Below are 21,176 nucleotides of genomic sequence, written 5' to 3'. Positions count from 1 at the left end.
TCCAGGAGTAGGCTAATGGTTAGTGCAGCAGGCTTTTGATCCTGGCGACCTGGGTTTGATTCCCACTGCAACTCCTTGTGACCTTTCGCAAGTCACTCAACCCTCCATTGCCCCAGGTACAAAACTTGATTGTGAGCCCTCTAGGGACAGAGAAAGTACCTGCATATAATGTGTACAGTGCTATATATGTCTAGTAGTACTGGAGAAATAAGTAGTGGTACTTAAAATCAATTTTCTTAGGGTAGCTATGTTACCTGCATGAGAAGAACCATATTTAAAAGTAATTGATGCAAGTATTGAAAAGTACTTGAGTCTTCCCAGCCCCCAATTTCTAGAATTTACTGTTCATTGATACCATACATTTTGATATGGAATAATACACAGTAGCTTGGAATGTGCTGTTCCCCCTCCCCTTTTTTAGCCTTATTTATTTAATTCATATTCCTATAACATCTCCTTCCTTCAGTGCTTTGTATTTTATTATGGCTGTTGTCTATTTGTGTAGTTCTTTTCAAACTTTTTACAATTTTAATTGTGAACCTCTTAGAGGGTTACCCATACGCAGTATATCAAACTGTAATAAAACCTGAAACTTATCATGAAGAAATTTAGAGGTAAGCCCACTGGTATGCCATTTCCAGCTGGAACTTATCTGACAGTAATCGGACACCACCGCATGCTGCTCGGTTACCGCCAGAATAGCGCGGGAGCTCTTACCGGCATCTCAATGGGAGGTGGTAAGGGCTCCTCACCGAAATGGCCATGTGCTAAGTAGTTCACTTATCGCACAACCATTTCTTTTTCCCAAAAATGGACAGCCTTTTACCCGCTGCAGTAAAAGGGGGCCTCAGTGCATCAAAAGCACATGCTGATGCTAGCGCAGGCCCTTGTTTACCGCAGCTTAGTAAAAGGACCCTTTAAAGAGGTAAGTGAAGATCTGGGCTAGACTTTGGTTACATGTAATGTAACCACAGTAGTAGAGACATCTGTACCAGGTGAACTTTGTAATAGTAGTTTTGAATTCAAAGGCATTGGTTCCTATGGTTGTTTTTTTTAGATAATATTCTAGAAAAAACTGGGAATTCCAAACCCTCTTAACTTAAATTCTAAACTACCAAATAGGTTTGAAATAATGGTTTTGGAGGAGTATCACTTTGTAACTCCTAAAACCCGCAATCAGGATCGTTTTTGATAAATCAACAAGGAACCTCAAATCTCTTCATAGGGAATACAGTGCAACATTTGCTTACTCCACTATTATTAAGAAGAGTAAAATAATATCACTGTTTCCTGTGTGGAGACAGAAAGAGAAAAAAAACCAAACGCAAAAACTCATAACTACATGAGAAAAACGAATGATATAAAAACTCTCCTTCTCCAACACTAAGTACAAGAGTTAAACAAAATGAACACCTCCCTTAAGAACCCGGTGTATTTAACATACCTCCAAATCACCCTACTTTTTTAGATGCCATTTTGTTCTTTTCATAAATAGCGAATGATACATACCTGTAAGCAGGTGTTCTCCGAGGACAGCAGGCTGATTGTTCTCACGACTGGGTTGACGTCTACGGCAGCCCCCACCAACCGGAACAAAACTTCGCGGGCGGTCCCGCACGCAGGGCACGCCCACCGCGCATGCGCGGCCGTCTTCCCACCCGTGTGCAACTGTTCCCGCTCAGTTGAATGACAAGCAAATTAATGAGTAAAACGCAACTCCAAAGGGAAGGAGGGAGGGTAGGTGAGAACAATCAGCCTGCTGTCCTCGGAGAACATTCACTTTCTCCGAGGACAAGCAGGCTGCTTGTTCTCACGACTGGGGTATCCCTAGCTCTCAGGCTCACTCAAAACAAGAACCCAGGTCAATTGAACCTCGCAACGGCGAGGGTATAACAGAAATTGACCTACGAAGAACAACTAACTGAGAGTGCAGCCTGACCAGAATAAATTCGGGTCCTGGAGGGTGGAGTTGGATTTAAACCCCAAACAGATTCTGCAGCACCGACTGCCCGAACCGACTGTCGCGTCGGGTATCCTGCTGGAGGCAGTAATGAGATGTGAATGTGTGGACAGATGACCACGTCGCAGCTTTGCAAATCTCTTCAATAGTGGCTGACTTCAAGTGGGCCACTGACGCTGCCATGGCTCTGACACTATGAGCCGTGACATGACCCTCAAGTCAGCCCAGCCTGGGCGTAAGTGAAGGAAATGCAATCTGCTAGCCAATTGGAGATGGTGCGTTTCCCAACAGCAACCCCTTTCCTATTGGGGTCGAAGGAAATAAACAATTGGGCGGACTGTCTGTGGGGCTGTGTCCGCTCCAGATAGAAGGCCAAAGCTCGCTTGCAGTCCAATGTGTGCAACTGACGTTCAGCAGGGCGGGTATGCGGTCTGGGAAAGAATGTTGGCAAGACAATTGACTGGTTAAGATGGAACTCCGACACCACCTTTGGCAGAAACTTGGGGTGAGTGCGGAGTACTACCCTATTATGATGAAATTTTGTATAAGGAGCATGAGCTACCAGGGCTTGAAGCTCACTGACTCTACGAGCTGAAGTAACTGCCACCAAGAAAATGACCTTCCAGGTCAAGTACTTCAGATGGCAGGAATTCAGTGGCTCAAAAGGAGGTTTCATCAGCTGGGTGAGGACTACGTTGAGATCCCATGACACTGCAGGAGGCTTGACAGAGGGCCTTGACAAGAGCAAGCCTCTCATAAATCGGACGACTAAAGGCTCTCCAGAGATGGCTTTACCCTCTACACGATGATGGTAAGCACTAATCGCACTAAGGTGATTCCTTACTGAGTTGGTCTTGAGGCCAGACTCTGATAAGTGCAGAAGGTATTCAAGCAGGTTCTGTGTAGGACAAGAACGAGGTTCTAGGGCCTTGCTCTCACACCAAACAACAAACCTCCTCCACTTGAAAAAGTAACTCTTTTTAGTGGAATCCTTCCTAGAGGCAAGCAAGACGCGGGAGACACCCTCCGACAGACCCAACGAAGCAAAGTCTACGCCCTCAACATCCAGGCAGTGAGAGCCAGAGACTGAAGGTTGGGGTGCAGAAGCGCTCCGTCGTTCTGCGAAATGAGAGTCGGAAAACATTCCAATCTCCACGGTTCTTCGGAGGACAACTCCAGAAGTAGAGGGAACCAGATCTGACGGGGCCAAAAAGGCGCTATCAGAATCATGGTGTCGTGGTCTTGCTTGAGCTTCAGTAAGGTCTTCCCCACCAAAGGTATGGGAGGATAAGCATACAGGAGGCCGGTCCCCCAATGGAGGAGAAAGGCATCCGACGCTAGTCTGCCGTCTGCCTGTAGTCTGGAACAGAACAGAGGCAGCTTGTGGTTGGTCTGAGAGGTGAAAAGGTCCACCGAGGGAGTGCCCCACTCTCGGAAGATCTTGCGTACCACTCTGGAATGGAGCGACCACTCATGCAGTTGCATGACTCTGCTCAGTCTGTCGGCCAGACTGTTGTTTACGCCTGCCAGGTATGTGGCTTGAAGAAGCATGCCGAACTGGCAGGCCCAACGCCACATCCCGACGGCTTCCTGACACAGGGGGCGAGATCCGGTGCCCCCCTGCTTGTTGATGTAATACATTGCAACCTGATTGTCTGTCCGAATTTGAATGATTTGATAGGACAGCCGATCTCTGAAGGCCTTTAGTGCGTTCCAGACCGCTCGGAGCTCCAGGAGGTTGATCTGAAGATCCTGTTCCTGGAGGGATCACAGTCCCTGGGTGTGAAGCCCATCGACATGAGCTCCCCACCTCAGGCGAGATGCGTCCATCGTCAGCACTTTCGTGGGCTGCGGAATTTGGAATGGACGTCCCAGGGTCAAATTGGTCCGAATGGTCCACCAGTGCAGTGAATTGCGGCAACTGATGGAGAGACGGACGACATCTTCTAGATTCCCGGTGGCTTGACACCACTGGGAAGCTAGGGTCCATTGAGCAGGTCTCATGTGAAGGCGAGCCATAGGAGTCACATGAACTGTGGAGGCCATGTGACCCAGGAGTCTCAACATCTGCCGAGCCGTGACCTGCTGAGACGCTCTGGTCTGGGAAGCAAGGGACAGAAGGTTCTGCGCCCTTGCTTCGGGAAGAAAGGCCTGAGCCATCTGAGAATTCAGCAGCGCTCCTATGAATTCCAGAGATTGGACCGGCTGGAGATGGGACTTCAGGTAATTTAGCACAAACCCCAGCAGCTCCAGAAGGTGGATAGTGTACTGCATGGACTGAAGGGCTCCTGCCTCTGAGGTGTTCTTGACCAGCCAATCGTCGAGGTACGGGAACACGTGCACTCCCAGCTTGCACAAGTACGCCGCCACCACCTCGAGGCACTTCGTGAACACTCGAGGCGCAGAGGCGAGCCCAAAGGGCAGCACACAGTACTGAAAGTGCCGTGTTCCCAAACAGAATCTGAGATACTGTCTGTGAGCTGGCAGTATCGGGATGTGAGTGTATGCATCCTTTAAATCCAGGGAACATAGCCAATCGTCTTTCTGAATCATTGGTAGAAGGGTGCCCAAGGAAAGCATCCTGAACTTCTCTTTGACCAGGTATTTGTTCAGGCCTCTCAGGTCTAGGATGGGGCGCATCCCCCCTGTTTTCTTTTCCACAAGGAAGTACCTGGAATAGAATCCCTGCCCTTCCTGCCCGGGTGGCACGGGCTCGACCGCATTGGCGCTGAGAAGGGCGGAGAGTTCCTCTGCAAATACCTGCTTGTGATGGGAGCTGAAGGATTGGGCTCCCGGAGGAAAATTTGGTGGAGTGGAGGCCAAATTCAGGGCGTATCCGCACCGCACTATTTGGAGAACCCACTGGTCGGAGGTTATCAGAGGCCACCTTTGGTGAAAAACTTTCAACCTCCCCCCGACCGGCAGGTCGTCTGGTACGGACACTTTGATGGCGGCTATGTTCCCATGGATCCAGTCAAAAACCAGTCCCCGGTTTTTGCTGTGGAGGCGCAGGGGGCTGCTTAGGCGCACGCTGTTGACGGGAACGAGCGCGCTGGGACTGTCCCTGTGCCTGATGAGGCCTTCGGGCCGGCTGGGTGTACCTACGCTTGTTGTAGGCGTAGGGCGCAGCCTGCCAGGCCCGGGAAAAACGACCACCTGCAGAGGTGGATGCTGAAGGCGCCTGGTGGGAGAGCTTGTCGAGGGCGGTTTCCCGCTGATGTAGTTGGTCCACCAACTGCTCGACCTTCTCGCCGAAAATATTATCCCCCCGGCAAGGGACATCAGCCAGCCGCTGCTGGGTGTGGTTGTCCAGGTCAGAGGCACGCAGCCATGAGAGTCTGCGCATCACTATACCTTGGGCCGCAGCTCGAGATGCCACATCACAGGTGTCAAATACCCCTGGACAGGAATTTTCTGCACGCCTTCAGCTGCCTGACCACCTCCTGAAAAGGCCTGGACTGCTCCGGGGGGAGCTTGTCGACCAGGTCCGCCAGTTGCTTCACATTATTCCGCATGTGTATGCTCGTGTAGAGCTGGTAGGATTGGATGTGGGTCACGAGCATTGAAGATTGGTAGGCCTTCCTCCCAAACGAGTCCAGAGTGCGAGACTCCCGCCCCGGGGGTGCCGAAGCGGTATCCCTCGAACTCCATGCCCTCTTGAGAGCAGAGTCCACGACCGCCGAGTCATGGGGCAATTGGGGCCGCATTAACTCTGGGTCTGAGTGGATCCTGTATTGGGACTCCGCTTTCTTGGGGATGGTGGGATTAGATAAAGGTCTCAACCAGTTCCGAAGCAGTGTCTCTTTGAGGACATTGTGCAACGACACCGTGGAGGACTCTCTAGGTGGTGATGGATAGTCGAGGACCTCGAGCATCTCGGCCCTCGGCTCATCCACAGAGACCACGGGAAAGGGAATGCAGATAGACATATCCCTAACAAAGGAAGCAAAGGAGAGGCTCTCAGGTGGCGAGAGCTTCCTCTCCGGTGAAGGAGTGGGGTCGGAGGGAAGGCCCACAGACTCCTCTGAAGAGAAATATCTGGGGTCCTCCTCCTCCCCCCACGAGGCCTCTTCCTCGGTGTTGGACATGAGCTCCTGTAGCTCAGACCTCAACCGGGCCCGGCTCGACTTCGAGGCACCGAGTCCTCGGTGGCGTCGTCGAGCGGTGGACTCCCGCGCCGGCGGGGATGAAGCTCCCTCCATCGACGTCGACGGGGACTCCACCTGCGTGGCGGTCGAGACCGGCGCCACAAGTGGCGTTGAAGGCCTCAGCACCAGGCTAGAGCACACCGGCGCCTCCATCAACAGCGCCGGGGGCGCGTGCACATCAGCCCTTCCAGGATCCCCGGAAGGATGGCTCGGAGGCACTCGTCAAGGCTCGCTGTCGGGAAAGGCGAGGGGGCCAGTGGAGGGGCCGGTGCCAGAATCTGCTCGGGTCCAGGAGACGGCACCGAAGTGCCCGTGCCCTGACACAGCGATACCTCTACCACCGAGGGGGACCGCTCCTCCCGGCGCTGCCGCTTCCTCGGCGTCGAGTCATCTCTGGAGCCGGAGCTGGTAGCCACATGCGCCGTAGGCGACCGATGACGGTGCTTTTTAGCCTTCTTCCGGTGCCCATCATCGGCGCTCGGCGGTACCGAAGAGGAGGAGGTAGATCCCCCTCGGCCTCGAGGGATCGGGTCCGACAGGGTTCGGTCCCAATGGCCCTGGGTAGAGGGAGTGACCGGGGCCGAATGCCCGCGCGGCCACTCACCCCTGCCATCTCCGGAAGACCGGCGGGCCAACGGAACCTGTGCTCCTGAGGTCGGTGCCGATTTCATGGACATCGGTACCGGTACCGAAGATCCGGCCATCGACACCGATGCTGTCGAAGTCGACGTCGAGGGGCCGGCGCAAGTTCCAAAAAGACGGTCCCGCAGAACTTGCCTCGCCACCTGTGTCCATTTCCGTAAACCGAGACACAAGGTGCACGTCTTGGTATCGTGCTCCGGCCCGAGGCACTGGAGGCACCAAGCGTGAGTGTCGGCCTGCGAGATATGCCGGCCGCACCGACCACACTTCTTAAATCCACTCGGGACCTTCGAGGACATCGACAGAAAAATCGCGTCGGCGAAGTCAAAGTCGTCGATGGTGGCGGTAAAAAGCACACCCGAAAAGAAATCACCGCGCGGCCACAAGGCCGCAACGAGGCGCCCCCCGCTAGACATTTACGAGGGGGGGAAACAAAGTTTTTTCTTTTTTTTTTTTGAAAAGAAAACAGAATAAAAAGAAAACAAACGAAGAAGAAAAAATTTGCGGCTAAGGCACGATCCAGTTTCCGGGGCTGACAGAGAGAGAGAGACGAACACGGCTCTCTCCAGCGCGGAAAAGAAAAGACTGAGCGGGAACGGTCGCGCACGGGCGGGAAGACGGCCGCGCATGCGCGGTGGGCATGCCCTGCGTGCGGGACCACCCACGAAGTTTTGTTCCGGTTGGTGGGGGCTGCCGTGGACGTCAACCCAGTCGTGAGAACAAGCAGCCTGCTTGTCCTCGGAGAAAATGTGGTTACGATTTTCCCAGATGTGACCAGGGATACAAAAGGAGAAGACAACTCCTCTTTTTCCACCTGGGCATATTACAATTAGGAGCATTGTCCTCCTTAAAATATCCATGTAAACAGATAAATAAATATTAGTTGATAAAATATATAATTGTTTTAAATACCTGAGTTGGCAACTTTTACGGTACCGCTTCTGAATTACTCGTCATCTTAGCTCTTGTCTGTTTAAATAGATATTCATCTTAGTTACGAGATAAATTGAGTCATGGTTCTTCTTCCCTTAAAAATGTTTGCTTTTACAGTCTGGCTAAGACTTTTTTCTATCAGTGTGTGTGTCTCTTTGGAATGGCTTTTCTTCTTCATCTAAGACTGGAGCAAAGCTATTGGAAATTTTGGAAAAAAAAAAGGTCAAAACTTGGCTGTACATTATGTATTCTGCTACATTTTTTGTATTAGATTTTCTTATGCTGTTAATTGTACACCACTCTGAACCTATATTGGGGAAACGGAGGTTTATAGGAATTCTATTGACATTATGAACAATAAAGAGGTCCTAGACACTGCAGCTGCCCACCCTGTTTAAAATCTTAGTCTGCTTTATTTTTTAGTATCTCAATGGAAGGTCAATACGGCTGTCTTATTATGCTTAGATTCTGCTGAGATAATTTCCTTTGAGTCCTGTATATGTTGGCTCCTTCAGCTGAAGAGCTTGATTTTCTTTTGAATTTTGTTTCCTATTTTATAAATTCTTCAGTTGTTTCAGCCTGGGCCATTAGCATATTTCCATACACATTGGTATTGCTTGGCAAATGCAATTTAAAATGCATAGATAAAATATCAGGAAGAAAAAAAGTGCAAGATGTAACTATTTTTCACATTCTGCAAGAAGTAAACTCAGCCACTGTGCAAAACTGCCATCTAGAGACTGGTTTGGGTTTTGCATGAAGGAAAGAAGCTGAGAACCTAGAATGGTTCAGACTTGAGACATTTTTAAGATTTGCTGCCACCTGTTGTAAATGCTCATTTCTGACAACCAATAATAAAGAAGCTCTAGTACTTCTTTGACTGTCTCAGAGAAGAACATCTACAAGCAAAATATTTATTTCTAGGAGAAATGGCAAAAAGGAGACAGACAGTAAAGACAGTATATCAAATCTATGACCCTTTGCTAAAATGATCAAGGATATGGGTTAACAGACATTGACCAGGCATTTTTTTGTAATGCTTAGAGAAGCTCCAGTTTTGTTTTGTTTGTTTGTTAGCACTGGCATATCCTTACTCAATGGCAAATGGTGCAATAATCCTCCATGTTCATTAATCAGAGCAAAATATGAAAAGGGATATTATTTCTACTGATCATGTTCACAGGTGAAAGCAAAGCTATGCTTGCCTTTGAAGCCAGGAATTTATGCAGGTAAAAATTCTATAAATTAGTGTATCATAGTAAATGATGGCAAAAACTAAATTGACCCATGCGGGTGTTCAGGGTTGTCCAGTAAGATCAGGGTTGAAATTGCTCTGTGTAGGTTACCCTCTATGCCTTCTGTTTGGGGACTTGCTCTTCACTTCCAGTCCTTGAGGGCTGCCAACAAGTCAGATTTTCAAGATACCCCTAATGAATATATTAAAGAGAAATCTGCATACAATCGAAGGAGTAAGCATGCAAATTTCTCTCATGCCTATTCATTAAGTATACTAACAGGGCTGAATATTCAATATGTAGTCAAAAAATTATTAAATACAAAATCCTATATGACTAATACAGTAATTTAACAATATATGATAATGCATTCACAAGTCAGCTTCCACTGTTTAAAAACACAATCTTTATTGCACAATATAATCCCAAACAGTTTAAAACTGCACCCCCTCCCACAGCAATTATATTTATACAAATTGTCCATCTATTGATGTGGTTCTGTTTCAACATATTATTCATAGATACCAGAAAAGTTCTTAAAAGGCATTCCAAAGTTCAAATTACTCCGAATTTTCCAAAATCCAGACCATCAAAATAAAAGAGCCACTGCATTCAAAGCTGAAACTTGAAACTTGCAGTCCAGTATACAGCCCAGAAGAACCTTACGCCGCATGGAGATCATCGAGTGCCACACAAAATCTTCATTCACACCACAACTGACACAAAACTTTTAAAGTTGTTCAGGTCTCTTAAATCTCTTTAGGTCTCAACACTGGCCGTGTTTCATTAATACTTCTTCAGGAGACCATACTACAAGAAGTAATAAACAGCATTACAATCAAACATATACAACTGTATAAACTTTAAATTTGATACCTTGCTTAGCCTCTTACTTTGGTTAGACATTACCCCATGGTACTCATCAGCAACACGTACACCTGTAATGCTGACATAGATCTGTGGGATAGCTACCTCCCCACCCTGTTTAAAAAGCCATTAACATCATTCAATCAATTTCTTTATTTAACCCATTAGGCTCAACCGTATTCCAATTATAAATCAATTTCTGTCCCTTCAATATTATTTGCTTCTCTCCACACCTCCCCCTCGATTGTTCTTAATTTGAATCAGAACTACAAATTGCAAACCTTCTAAACAGTGTCGATAGTTTACCCAGTGGTGAACTAAAGGAGTCTCTATATGCTGTAATCGTATGTTGCTCAGATGCTGAGCTATTCTGAATTTTATCTTCCGTTTAGTTTCTCCACTATTCCATAATTGATAGGGCACTGAATGGCCATAAACACCACCATTAGAATCACAATTGGTTTTACATAAGTACATAAGTATTGCCATACTGCAAAAGACCAAAGGTCCATCAAGCCCAGCATCCTGTTTCCAACAGTGGCCAATCCAGGTCACAAATACCTGGCAAGATCCCCAAAAAGTACAAAACATTTTATACTGCTTATCCCAGAAATAGTGGATTTTCCCCAAGTCCATTTAATAACGGTCTATGGACTTTTCCTTTAGGAAGCCGTCCAAACCTTTTTTAAACTCCGCTAAACTAACTGCCTTTACCACATTATCTGGCAACGAATTCCAGAGTTTAATTACACATTGAGTGAAGAAAAATTTTCTACAATTCGTTTTAAATTTACTACATTGTAGCTTCATCGCATGTCCCCTTATTCCTAGTATTTTTGGAAAGCGTAAACAGATGCTTCACATCTACCTGTTCAACTCCACTCATTATTTTATAGACCTCTATCATATCTTCCCTCAGATGCCTTTTCTCCAAGCTGAAGAGCCCTAGCCACTTTAGCCTTTCCTCATAGGGAAGTTGTCCCATCCCCTTTATCATTTTTGTTGCCCTTCTCTTCACCTTTTCTAATTCCACTATATCTTTTTTGAGATGCTACAACCAGAATTGAACACAATATTTGAGGTGCGGTCGCACCATGGAACGATACAAAGGCATTATAACATCCTCATTTTTGTTTTCCATGCCTTTCCTAATAATACCTAATATTCTATTTGCTTTCTTAGCCGCAGCAGCACACTGAGCAGAAGGTTTCAAAGTATCATCAACGACGACACCTAGATCCCTTTCTTGGTCCGTGACTCCTAACGTGGAACCTTGCATGACGTAGCTATAATTCGGGTTCCTCTTTCCCACATGCATCACTTTGCACTCTCTCACATTAAACGTCATCTGCCATTTAGATGCCCAGTCTCCGAGTCTTGTAAGGTCCTCTTGTAATTTTTCACAATCCTCCCGACAGTCGCTGAAAAGCGCATGGTTCGGGATAAGGTATCTTTCAAAGATATCACCAAAACAGGGAAGATAGGGTATCCTGATAGTGAGGTTGCAAAAGAAACCGTAGTAGATCAGGTGTCCTTACATAAAAATAAAAATCAGACAAAAGATTGCAAATTAATAAAGTACTAAACATCATGTAAATAGGAACAACAAACATCCTTTGAAATGTCTATATGCAAATGCCAGGAGCCTAAGAAATAAGATGGGAGAGTTAGAATATATTGCACTAAATGAAAAATTAGATAGAAATGCCTATTTTATCTAATTTTTCATTTAGTGCAATATATTCTAACTCCCCCATCTTATTTCTTAGGTTCCTGGCATTCACATATAGACATTTCAAAGTATGTTTGTTGTTCCTATTTACATGATGTTTAGTACTTGGCATTTTGGTGGGTAAAATAAATAGCTTTTTATAATATTGCCCAGAGCATATGCAAATAAAAGTATGTACACACAGCCATATGTTTTATCTGACCCAAGTAGAAAAGTTCTCTGGGGCAGGTTGGGAAGGGATTAGGGTTCATACATATATAAAATAAAGCAAGAAAGTTCTGCATATATAATAAATGCTTGTGCTTTCCATAAGGGAAAAGTATTTGTGTTATTTTCCCTTAAGAGAATAAAGTAATTTTGGAGTATCTCTGCCACACAAGTTAGATGGCTTATTATAAAATTATTAACAATTAATACTTAAAAACCACCAAGAAGCAAAAATTCCTTATTGATGGAAAAAAACAACCAACCAAATGTCTCCTAACACTTCGCTGCAAGACAAAATTAATCTGATCCAAATATTTATGTATTACCACTGTCAATTATTTATTTAAGATTTTGCTCACACCTTTTTCAGTAGTAGGTCCATTTTTTTTCACGACCAAGCATCAAAAAGGTGCCCAAACTGACCAGATGACCACCGGAGGGAATCAGGGATGACCTCCCCCTACTCCCCCCCAGTGGTCACTTACCCCCTCCCACCATAAAAATTTTTTATTATTTTTTACAGCCTCTATGCCAGCCTCAAATATCATACCCTGCTCCATGACAGCAGTATGCAGGTGCCTGGAGCAGTTTTAGTGGGTACTGCAGTGCACTTCAGGCAGGCGGACCCAGGCCCACCCCCCCCCACCTGTTATACTTGTGGTGGTAAATGTGAGCCCTTCAAAACCCACTGTGCCCATGTGTAGGTGCCCCCCTTCACCCCTTAGGGCTACGGTAGTGGTGTACAGTTGTGGGGAGTGGGTTTTGGGGGCTCAGCACACAAGGTAAGGGAGCTATGCATCTGGGAGCAATTTGTGAAGTCCATTGCAATGCCCCCTAGGGTGCCCGGTTGGTGTCCTGGCATGTCAGGGGGACCAGTGCACTACGAATGCTGGGTCCTCCCATGACCAAATGGCTTGGATTTGGTAGTTTCTGAGATAGGCGTCCTCGGTTTCCATTAATCGCCGAAAATCGGCAACGACCATCTCTAAGGACGTTCATCTCCAAGGTTGACCTAAATTTCGAGATTTGGGTGTCCCTGACCATATTATCGAAATGAAAGATGGACGCCCATCTTGTTTCGATAATACAGGTTTCCCCGCCCCTTCGGCGGGACAGCCTGCGAGGACGTCCTCAGGAAAACTTGGGCGTCCCTTTTGATTATGCCCCTCTATGCGTGCCCAACGTGCGTCAATTTTGAGTTACCACTTGGCTACTGCATGGCCCTTGAGGTAATTTCATTTTTGCTGCGCATCCGATACACGCGCCGGAAAATATTTTTATTTTCTGGTGCGTGGGCAGTAATCGGCATTTTACGTGCACGCATAGACCATTACTGCCTGGTTACCGTGTGAGACCTTACCGCTAAGTCAATGGATGGCAGTAATGTCTTAGACCCAAAATGGATGCGTAGCAATTTTCATTTTGCCGCACATCCATTTTCAGCAAAAATAAAAAAGGCATTTTTTACAGGTGCACTAAAGAATAATTCCATGCACACCCAAAACACCCGTCTATACTAGCGAAGGCCATTCTTCACTGTACCTTTGTAAAAGGGGCCCTAAGTCTGTACCTGAGGCAATGGAGGGGAAAGTGGCTTGCCCAAGATCAGAAGGACCAGCAGCAAGATTTGAACCAGAATGCCTCATTGCCAGCCTGGTGCTCTAATCACTAGGCTACTTCTCCACTATCATGCTTAAAATACCAACTTCTTTAGAAAAATAATTAAAATGTATCAATTTGCTAGATTTCAGGGATGGGGCATAAGACCATGCTTTCTTATGTTTTTACAAGGTTTTTGCTTTATTTCTGAGGTTTATGTACTTTATTGTACCCACTTTCCATGCTGGTTTCAGTGTAAGGCAGATTATCGACAGTTTTAGAAATTTTTGTTCTAGAAATTCAGTGGTTGACCCAAGCTATTCAAAGCAAAAAAAATAGATCTCCAAAATCAGTTACAGTAATAAAATATACCTCAATAACTGGTAAAATGATATATAAAATATAAATTACAGTAATACAATACAGCTCAATAACAAATAGTTATGGCATTTTTAACAGCCCTAACAATCATACCCCAAACCCAAAGGGGCTAGAATGCCTCGCATGTATAAAACAAGAACATACCCTCCCAAATATCCTATAGCATAGGCCATTCACTCTCAGACCCAGACCTCCCCATAGCTAATTTTGACTATGCAGGGCACAGATAACATCAGAATCAGGTTTTTACTCTATGTATTGTTCTATAGTCCAATAAAATTTACAAGCTGCATCTATTCTTCAATCCTATTTTCTCAAAAAATGTATAGCTTAAGGTGCCTCCATTCAGACACCCAAAGCGAGTGCTTATTCTGTAATGGCATCTGGGGTAACTGGAGTCTGTTACACAACAGTAACGTAAACTGGCACTGATATACATAACCACAGCATGTCATGTAATTGCAGCAAAGGAATAGTATTCTGTAAATTATGCTCATAACTGGGAGCCCCAAGCATGTGTATGGCCCCTTGCATTTAACTACTATCCTGCAGATTCTACATAGGTGCCTAGTGTTCCATGCCGAAATCCAAGTGTATTCTGTAACAACACTCGTAACTTAATTGGCTTAACAAGCCAATCAGCGTTAACAGCAGTTAAGCAATAATGAGCACTGACAATAATTAAAATTTACACAGGCAAATCATTAAGTGTATTCTGTAATACACAGCACATAAATTTTAAATACACACAGGCAAAAAGGGACCATTATAGAATGCAGTCCTCCATGCCTAAATATAATTGCTGGAATTTACGCCATGTTTTCATTGGTATAAATGGATGCGCATAGATTTAGACGCTAGGGTTACTAAGCGTATTCTATATACTGCGCCTCAATCTAGGAGCTGCTTCTAGAATACTCTTAGGCAGAAATGTTTTCCACGCAGAATTTTTAGACGCCATATATAGAATCCTTCTATGCCACTTATACGTGCCCCTAATAGCATTTAGTATACAGTTATCTGGAGAAGTGCTAGTATTCTTTAATTTTGCATATGTATGTGGCATGTACATATAGATGCCCTGGCCCTTCATCTGAGTCACTTACTCTTGTAGCATATAAAATACGATCAGATGATGGGAGCAAACATAGCTTAATGCCACATGGCTTAGGACCTGATTAGATTGTAATTCAATATGGTCTGCGAACCAGGCAAACTGTAGTTTTTATTCAACATTCCACACAGCCATCTTTAACCACACTAGGCAGGTAACCTGCATGTGTTCTCTCTGTCCTCAAGCCATACAGTTATCATCAAATTAAAGTAAACCCTACTTTTTGCTTTGCACTGCAGAACATGCTAAATTGATCAAGTGCAACGTTGATAGAGATGCTAAATTAAACAAGTCTTAGATGCTATCTCTCAAAAATGGAGCTACAAAGATTCCATTTGAGCACAGGTTAGGGAAGGGCCCAAGATAACATAAAAGGAAAAGAGGGATTTGGGGGGGGGGGGGGGGCAGGACTGGATTTGATATACTGACTTTCTGTGGTTACAATTAAAGCAGTTTACATATTATACAGAGGTATTTATTTTGTACCTGGGGCAGTGGAGGGTTACGAGACTTGCCCAGAGTCACAAGGAGATGCAGTGGGAATCGAACCCAGTTTTCCAGGTTCTCAGACTGCTGCAACCTACCCTTAGGCTTAATTTTGTATATATATAAAAAAGCCACTATTACATACCTATCATGGGTGTGTTACTACCTTTTATTGGACCAATTTAAGAACTCAATAAGGATCAAGCTAGCTCAGACCAATGGTCCACAGAACCCAGCATCCTGTTACTGGCAATAATCAGTCCAGGTCATTTTAAGTAGCCAGCCAATTCTAATCAAGATACCATGCTAACAATTATTCAAAGATATTCTTGTAAGTCCCATTTGACAAAGCAGTATACAAGATCTCGTTAGCTCACATATCATCCTGTGCAAATAACTCTTTATTCTGCTTCAAAAAAGACATTGCAACCAGATTTATTTTTTTCATCCCTATCAGCAATATGGCTGTTAGAACTCCACCTTAGGAGCTTCTGAAGTAGCTTCTTCTGAAGCATAAACAGAATACACAACACAACCCAGGCTGCTGCTGCTGAACTGAATTCCTACTTGCAGATTCTTCGGGCATTGAACAGAATAATAAAACAAAAACACTCCCACAATAAGGACATGTTTACTTCTCATTGCTCCTCAGCCTACTTGCTTCACAAATGATGTTTGGCACTAATGTCTTTAGTAAAATTGTTATATATTTTTTTAATTAAAGTGTTACACCTCAGATTTGTAAAGCATAAAAAAGGCCAAATATATGGAGTAATTATGCGAGAAAGATCTCAATGACAATATATTAAAAACAAAATGGGAGTACTCATAGCAGCTGAGGAGGAAGTAGACAAACAGAGAAGATACATTGTTATAGGGGGATCTGATTATGAATGCGCTTAGCATGATAAGAACATAAATAGGAAACATGGAGCTATCAGTTCCAAAACAATTTTAAAAAAAAGTGTCTAATATTCTCAGTCTGCACTTTTGGACAGTAACAGCTTGCTACTGGCCACTTTTAACGCCTGTGCATCCAGAGTTTTATAACACAGAAGGCCTCATATTCAAAACAAATTAACCAGGTGGATGTTCCTGCGCAGTTAAATCACGCTGAACAGGTGCGGAGGGGATATTCAGTGGCACTAAACTGGGCAGTGCAGCAGAATATCCCCTCTGACCACCATGGCACTGTATGGGCAGCACCGGGATGGTCCAGGGAGGAATCTGGGCAGAGAAGGGTACAAATGGAAAGGCTAAAGTTAGGGCTTTTCAGCTTGGATAAGAGATGACTCAGGGGAGATACAATTTTGGTCTCTAAAGTCCTGAATGGAGTGATAATGGATAAATATGAATCTAATCTACTCCTGTACTTACAGACCACTGTATTCCTCAAAGGTCCAGAGCAGTGTACAATATGAAAAACTACACTCATAATACTGTATATACTAACAGTTAATCATGAATTTTTGAAATAAATAGGTCTTAAGGCATTTGTGAAAAGAATTGTAATAGAATGGCATCTTCACATATAAAGGAATATCATTCCAAATTTCAATGGCTCTATAAGAAAAAGATGAGGGAAGAATTTTCCCAGGAATAGGCACCAGTATGTGGTATTCCACAAGGCTCTGCACGGTCTCCAACTTTATTTAACATCTTGATAGCCTTCTTAGGACACTGGTTGGAGGCACTGGGGATGCATCCTTTTATCTATGGAGACGGTAACACACATCTCTCTATATAGAGATATTTCACTTATAACATCTAAGATTAAACAAGAGATGGATTGCTTGCAATCCTGGGCAAGGTCTATTAAATTGAAAACAATCAGAAATGCTCATAATTTGAGCCCTATTACTAATATTGTAATTGAAGAGCACATACAAGCTCTGGGGACACTTCTAGACCCCCTGTGGCTCGCCACCACTGAGAAGCCAGGATCCATTGAGCTGGTCTCATGTGAAGACATGTCATGGGTGTAACGTATACTGTGGAGGCCATGTAGCCCAACAATACCAACATCTGCCAAGCTAACCTTGGAAGCAAGCAAGTCAAGATTGTCTGCTCTTGTTTCCGGGTAGGCTTGAACCCTCTGGGTGTCGAGCAGGGCTCCTATGAACTCCAATTGCTGGACAGGGTGGAGATGGGACTTGGAGCAGTTAAAAAAGAACCCTAGTAGCTTCAGCACCCACTCATCCACATGGACTCCTGAGCACTGTCCTCTGAGGTGCTCTTCATCAGCCAATTGTCAAGATAGGGGAACACATGGACTCCCAGTCTGCATAGCAATGCTGCAACTACCGCTAGATACTTGGTGAATACCCTGGGAGCTGACGCAAGGTCAAAAGGCAACACATGGTACTGGAAGTGATGTGTTCCCAGCTGAAATCAAAGATTCTTCCAGTGGGCTGGAATTATCGGGATGTAAGTATATGCATCATTTAAGTCCAGAGAGCATAACCAATCGTTTTTCTGAATCATTGGAAGAAGGGTGCCCAGGGAAATCATCCTGAACTTTTCTCAGACTAGGAATTTGTTCAGGGCCCTTAGTTTTAGAATGGGATGCATCCTCCCTGTCTTTTTCTGCACAAGGAAGTACCTGGAACAGAATCCCTGCCCTACTTCCCCTGGTGGAACAGGTTCGACCGCATGGACAATTAGAAGGGCAGAGAGTTCCTCTGCAATTACCTGCTTGTGCTGAGAGCTGAAGTAATGAGATCTTGGTGGGCAATTTGGAGATTTGAGCTGCCAATTGAGGGTGTATCCGAGATAGGCTACTTGAAGAACCCACCAGTCGGAAATTATAAGAGGCCTCCTTTGGTGAAAATGTTTAGCCTCCCCTTACCAGCAAGTCGTCTGGGATGGACACTTTTACTGCAGCTATGCTCTGCTGGAACCAGTCAAAAGCTTGTCCCTTGCTTTGCCTGGGGAGTGGCAGGGGCCTTAGGTACATGCTGTTGATGTGAACGAGCACGCTGGGGCTGAGCCTGAGTAGGCTGGCAAGCCAAAGGGTTGTACCTACACCTACAATAGTAATAGGTACTCCTCCTTGGCTTGTCAAAAGTCCTCCCAGCTGAGGAGGTTGATGCAGAAGGCACTCAGCGAGAGAGATTGTATTAGTGTGTTTCTTGATTTGGTCTGCAACCTCCTCAACCTTCTCTCCAGAAAGGTTATCCCCCCCCCCCCCCCCCCCCCGAACAGAGTGTTCCAAGTCAGAAACACGCAGTGATGAGAGTCTGTGCATTGCTATACTTTGAGCAGAGATCCTGGATGCCACATCAAAAGTATCTTAAGTGCCCCTGGCCAAGAACTTTTGACACGCCTTCTGCTGCTTGAACAACTGGTGAAAACGCACAGCCTGCTCCGGAGGGAGCGTGTCAACCAAGTCTGACAGCTGTCGCACTGAGTTTCACAAGTAGTCACTCGTAAAGAGCTGGTAGGATTTTTATGCAGGAGATGAGCATTGAAACCTGGTACATCTTTCTCCCACAAGAATCCAGGGTTCTAGCTTCTCTGCCTGGGGGTGCTGAGGCACAGTCTCTGGAACTCCTGGCTCTTTTGAGAGCGGATTCCACCACCATGAAATTGTGAGGCAACTGAGGCCTATCAAAACCAGACGTACCTGTGGATCCGATACTGGGTGTCAATCTTCTTGGGCATAATAGGGGCCGACAGAGAGGACTCTCAGTTCCTGTTGAGGACTTCCTTAAGTACCTTGTGGAGAGGTGCAGTAACTGCTTCATTAAGAGGAGACGTATAGTCCAGAACCATGAGCATCTTGGCCCTGGGCTCATCTTTCATTTCAAAAGGAAATGGAATGGCCTCAGCCATTTCCTTTACAAAAGATGGAAACAAAAGGCTCTCCGGAGGAGACCATCTCCTTTAAGGTGGAGGGAAGGGTTCAGAGGGAATCCCATAAGACTCATCTGAAGGGATCCCCCTCTGATCCCATGAGTGCTCCTCTTTGGTGTCGGAAAGTATCTTCCTGTGGGACTGCCGAGACCGAACCTGCCTTGGTACCGAGGAACCATGTCCTCGAGAGCAGCGTCGAGAAGTCAACTCCCGCCTGGACTCCAGTGAAGCTTTCTCCACAGACGTCGAGCGGGTACTGGCTTGGGTGGCAGTCGACACAAGGACCACAAGTGGCGTTGGAGTCAGAGGCCGCACTGCAGGCTGAGGGCCACACGGGGCCGCAAATGGAGGTAGGGTAGGTGCAAGCACTCCCGATACTGATGCACACTATTGCATAAGGCCATCCAGCAGCCCAGGGAGCAAGGCCCGGATGTGCTCATTGAGGGCAGATACCAGGAAAAGCTGGGGTGCCAGCTGATGTGCAGGTTGCAGAACCGCTGGGGTCAATGCGGAAGCAGGATCTTGGCTGCTTGGAAACAGGCGCATCAGCACCTTCTGTATGGAAGGGGAGTGATCCTCCTGGTGCTGATGCTTCTTGGGTGCCAAATCCTTAAACGCCCCGGAGCTCCCAGAACCATGGCTTGAGAGTGACAGGTGATGATGCTTCTTTGCCTTCGCCCGAAGTGTGTCACCAAGGCTCCTCGGTGCCAAGGATGACGTCGAATCCTCACGTCACCTCGAGGTTCGGTCCGACAATGGACGGTCCCCGGGGGGCCTGTATAGTAGGAGGCCGCAAGACAAGTGGTGACCCACTCAATGCTTCACTGCTCCCAGTGTCTAAGGGTCTAGAAGCAGCCATGCTTACCGACGCTCCCAATACCGGTGTGAAGCTAGATGTCGATGCCAACGTTGAGGAACCGGACTTGGCTCCAAAAATCCTCTCTCATTGAGCCTCTTGGGAAACCAGTTAGCAGGACTATGGTCAGGTCCAAGACACCGCAGACACCAAGAATGGGTGTCTTTCCCCAAGATAGTCTGATTGCACCGGATACAGCGCTTGAGGCCACTGGGAATCTTCATGGACATGGACGGAAAAACCCTCGCTGGATAAATTAAATGACTCGATGGGGCCTTGAAAAGGGGCAAGCCACAGAGAAGTCAGGGCCTAAAAGCGGCCTGATGATGATGGAAAAAATAATAAAACTTAAAACCGGGCAAAATGATTTTAAAGAAATTAAAGGGTAAAAACAGGTTCCAATAAAAGGAGCCAAAGAGAGGATGGTAGAAAAATAGCTGAAAGGCACAAAATAGCTCTCAAAAACTGGGTGAGTGAGGAAAGGACAAAAAACAGCACCGTCTCCTCATGCGGAAAAAAGAGAACAGAGGAGACTATGTTCATGCTGACCAGCAGGAAGGCATTCGTGTATACACAGTGGAGTGCAGGTCGCGCTCCACAAAGCTCTCTTTTTAGCTATGGCAAATGCTGGACTGGGTGACGCGGATTGGCATCACCCACTTGTGAGAATATAGAAGCCTCCTTGTCCTTGGAAAATGTAATGATTCCAGGATGTTTTTTATATCAAAAGTCCTTAAAAGGATGGAAATTTCTCCAGATCAAGAGATTCTTACATGTTGATATCTCTAGTTATAGGAAATGTTATTAGTTGGGATATACTTTCTGGGACAAAACCACTGAAAATGTTATGAACAAAACAAACTAATTTGAACATTACTTGTGCTTTAACAGGAAGCCAATGGACTAAAGTTAGTAAAGAGAATGTGAATCAATGGCTTACTCTTTCAAAAAAGTACAAAAAGACTAGAGGACAATCCATGAAGTTACATAATGGCACATTAAAAACAAATAATAAAATATCTTTTCACTCAGCATTCAGTTGAGCCATACCCACATAAAATCCTGGTCACCAACGGTAACCAGAAGTTCTGTACCAATATTCAGATATGGCCCAGCAATGAATATCTCGGAATACATTAGCTAGCGGCAGTCAATATTTAT

Source organism: Microcaecilia unicolor, chromosome 5 (genome assembly GCF_901765095.1).
Source record: "Microcaecilia unicolor chromosome 5, aMicUni1.1, whole genome shotgun sequence".
NCBI classification, from domain to species: domain Eukaryota; kingdom Metazoa; phylum Chordata; class Amphibia; order Gymnophiona; family Siphonopidae; genus Microcaecilia; species Microcaecilia unicolor.
Note: the sequence above shows the minus strand (reverse complement) of the source record.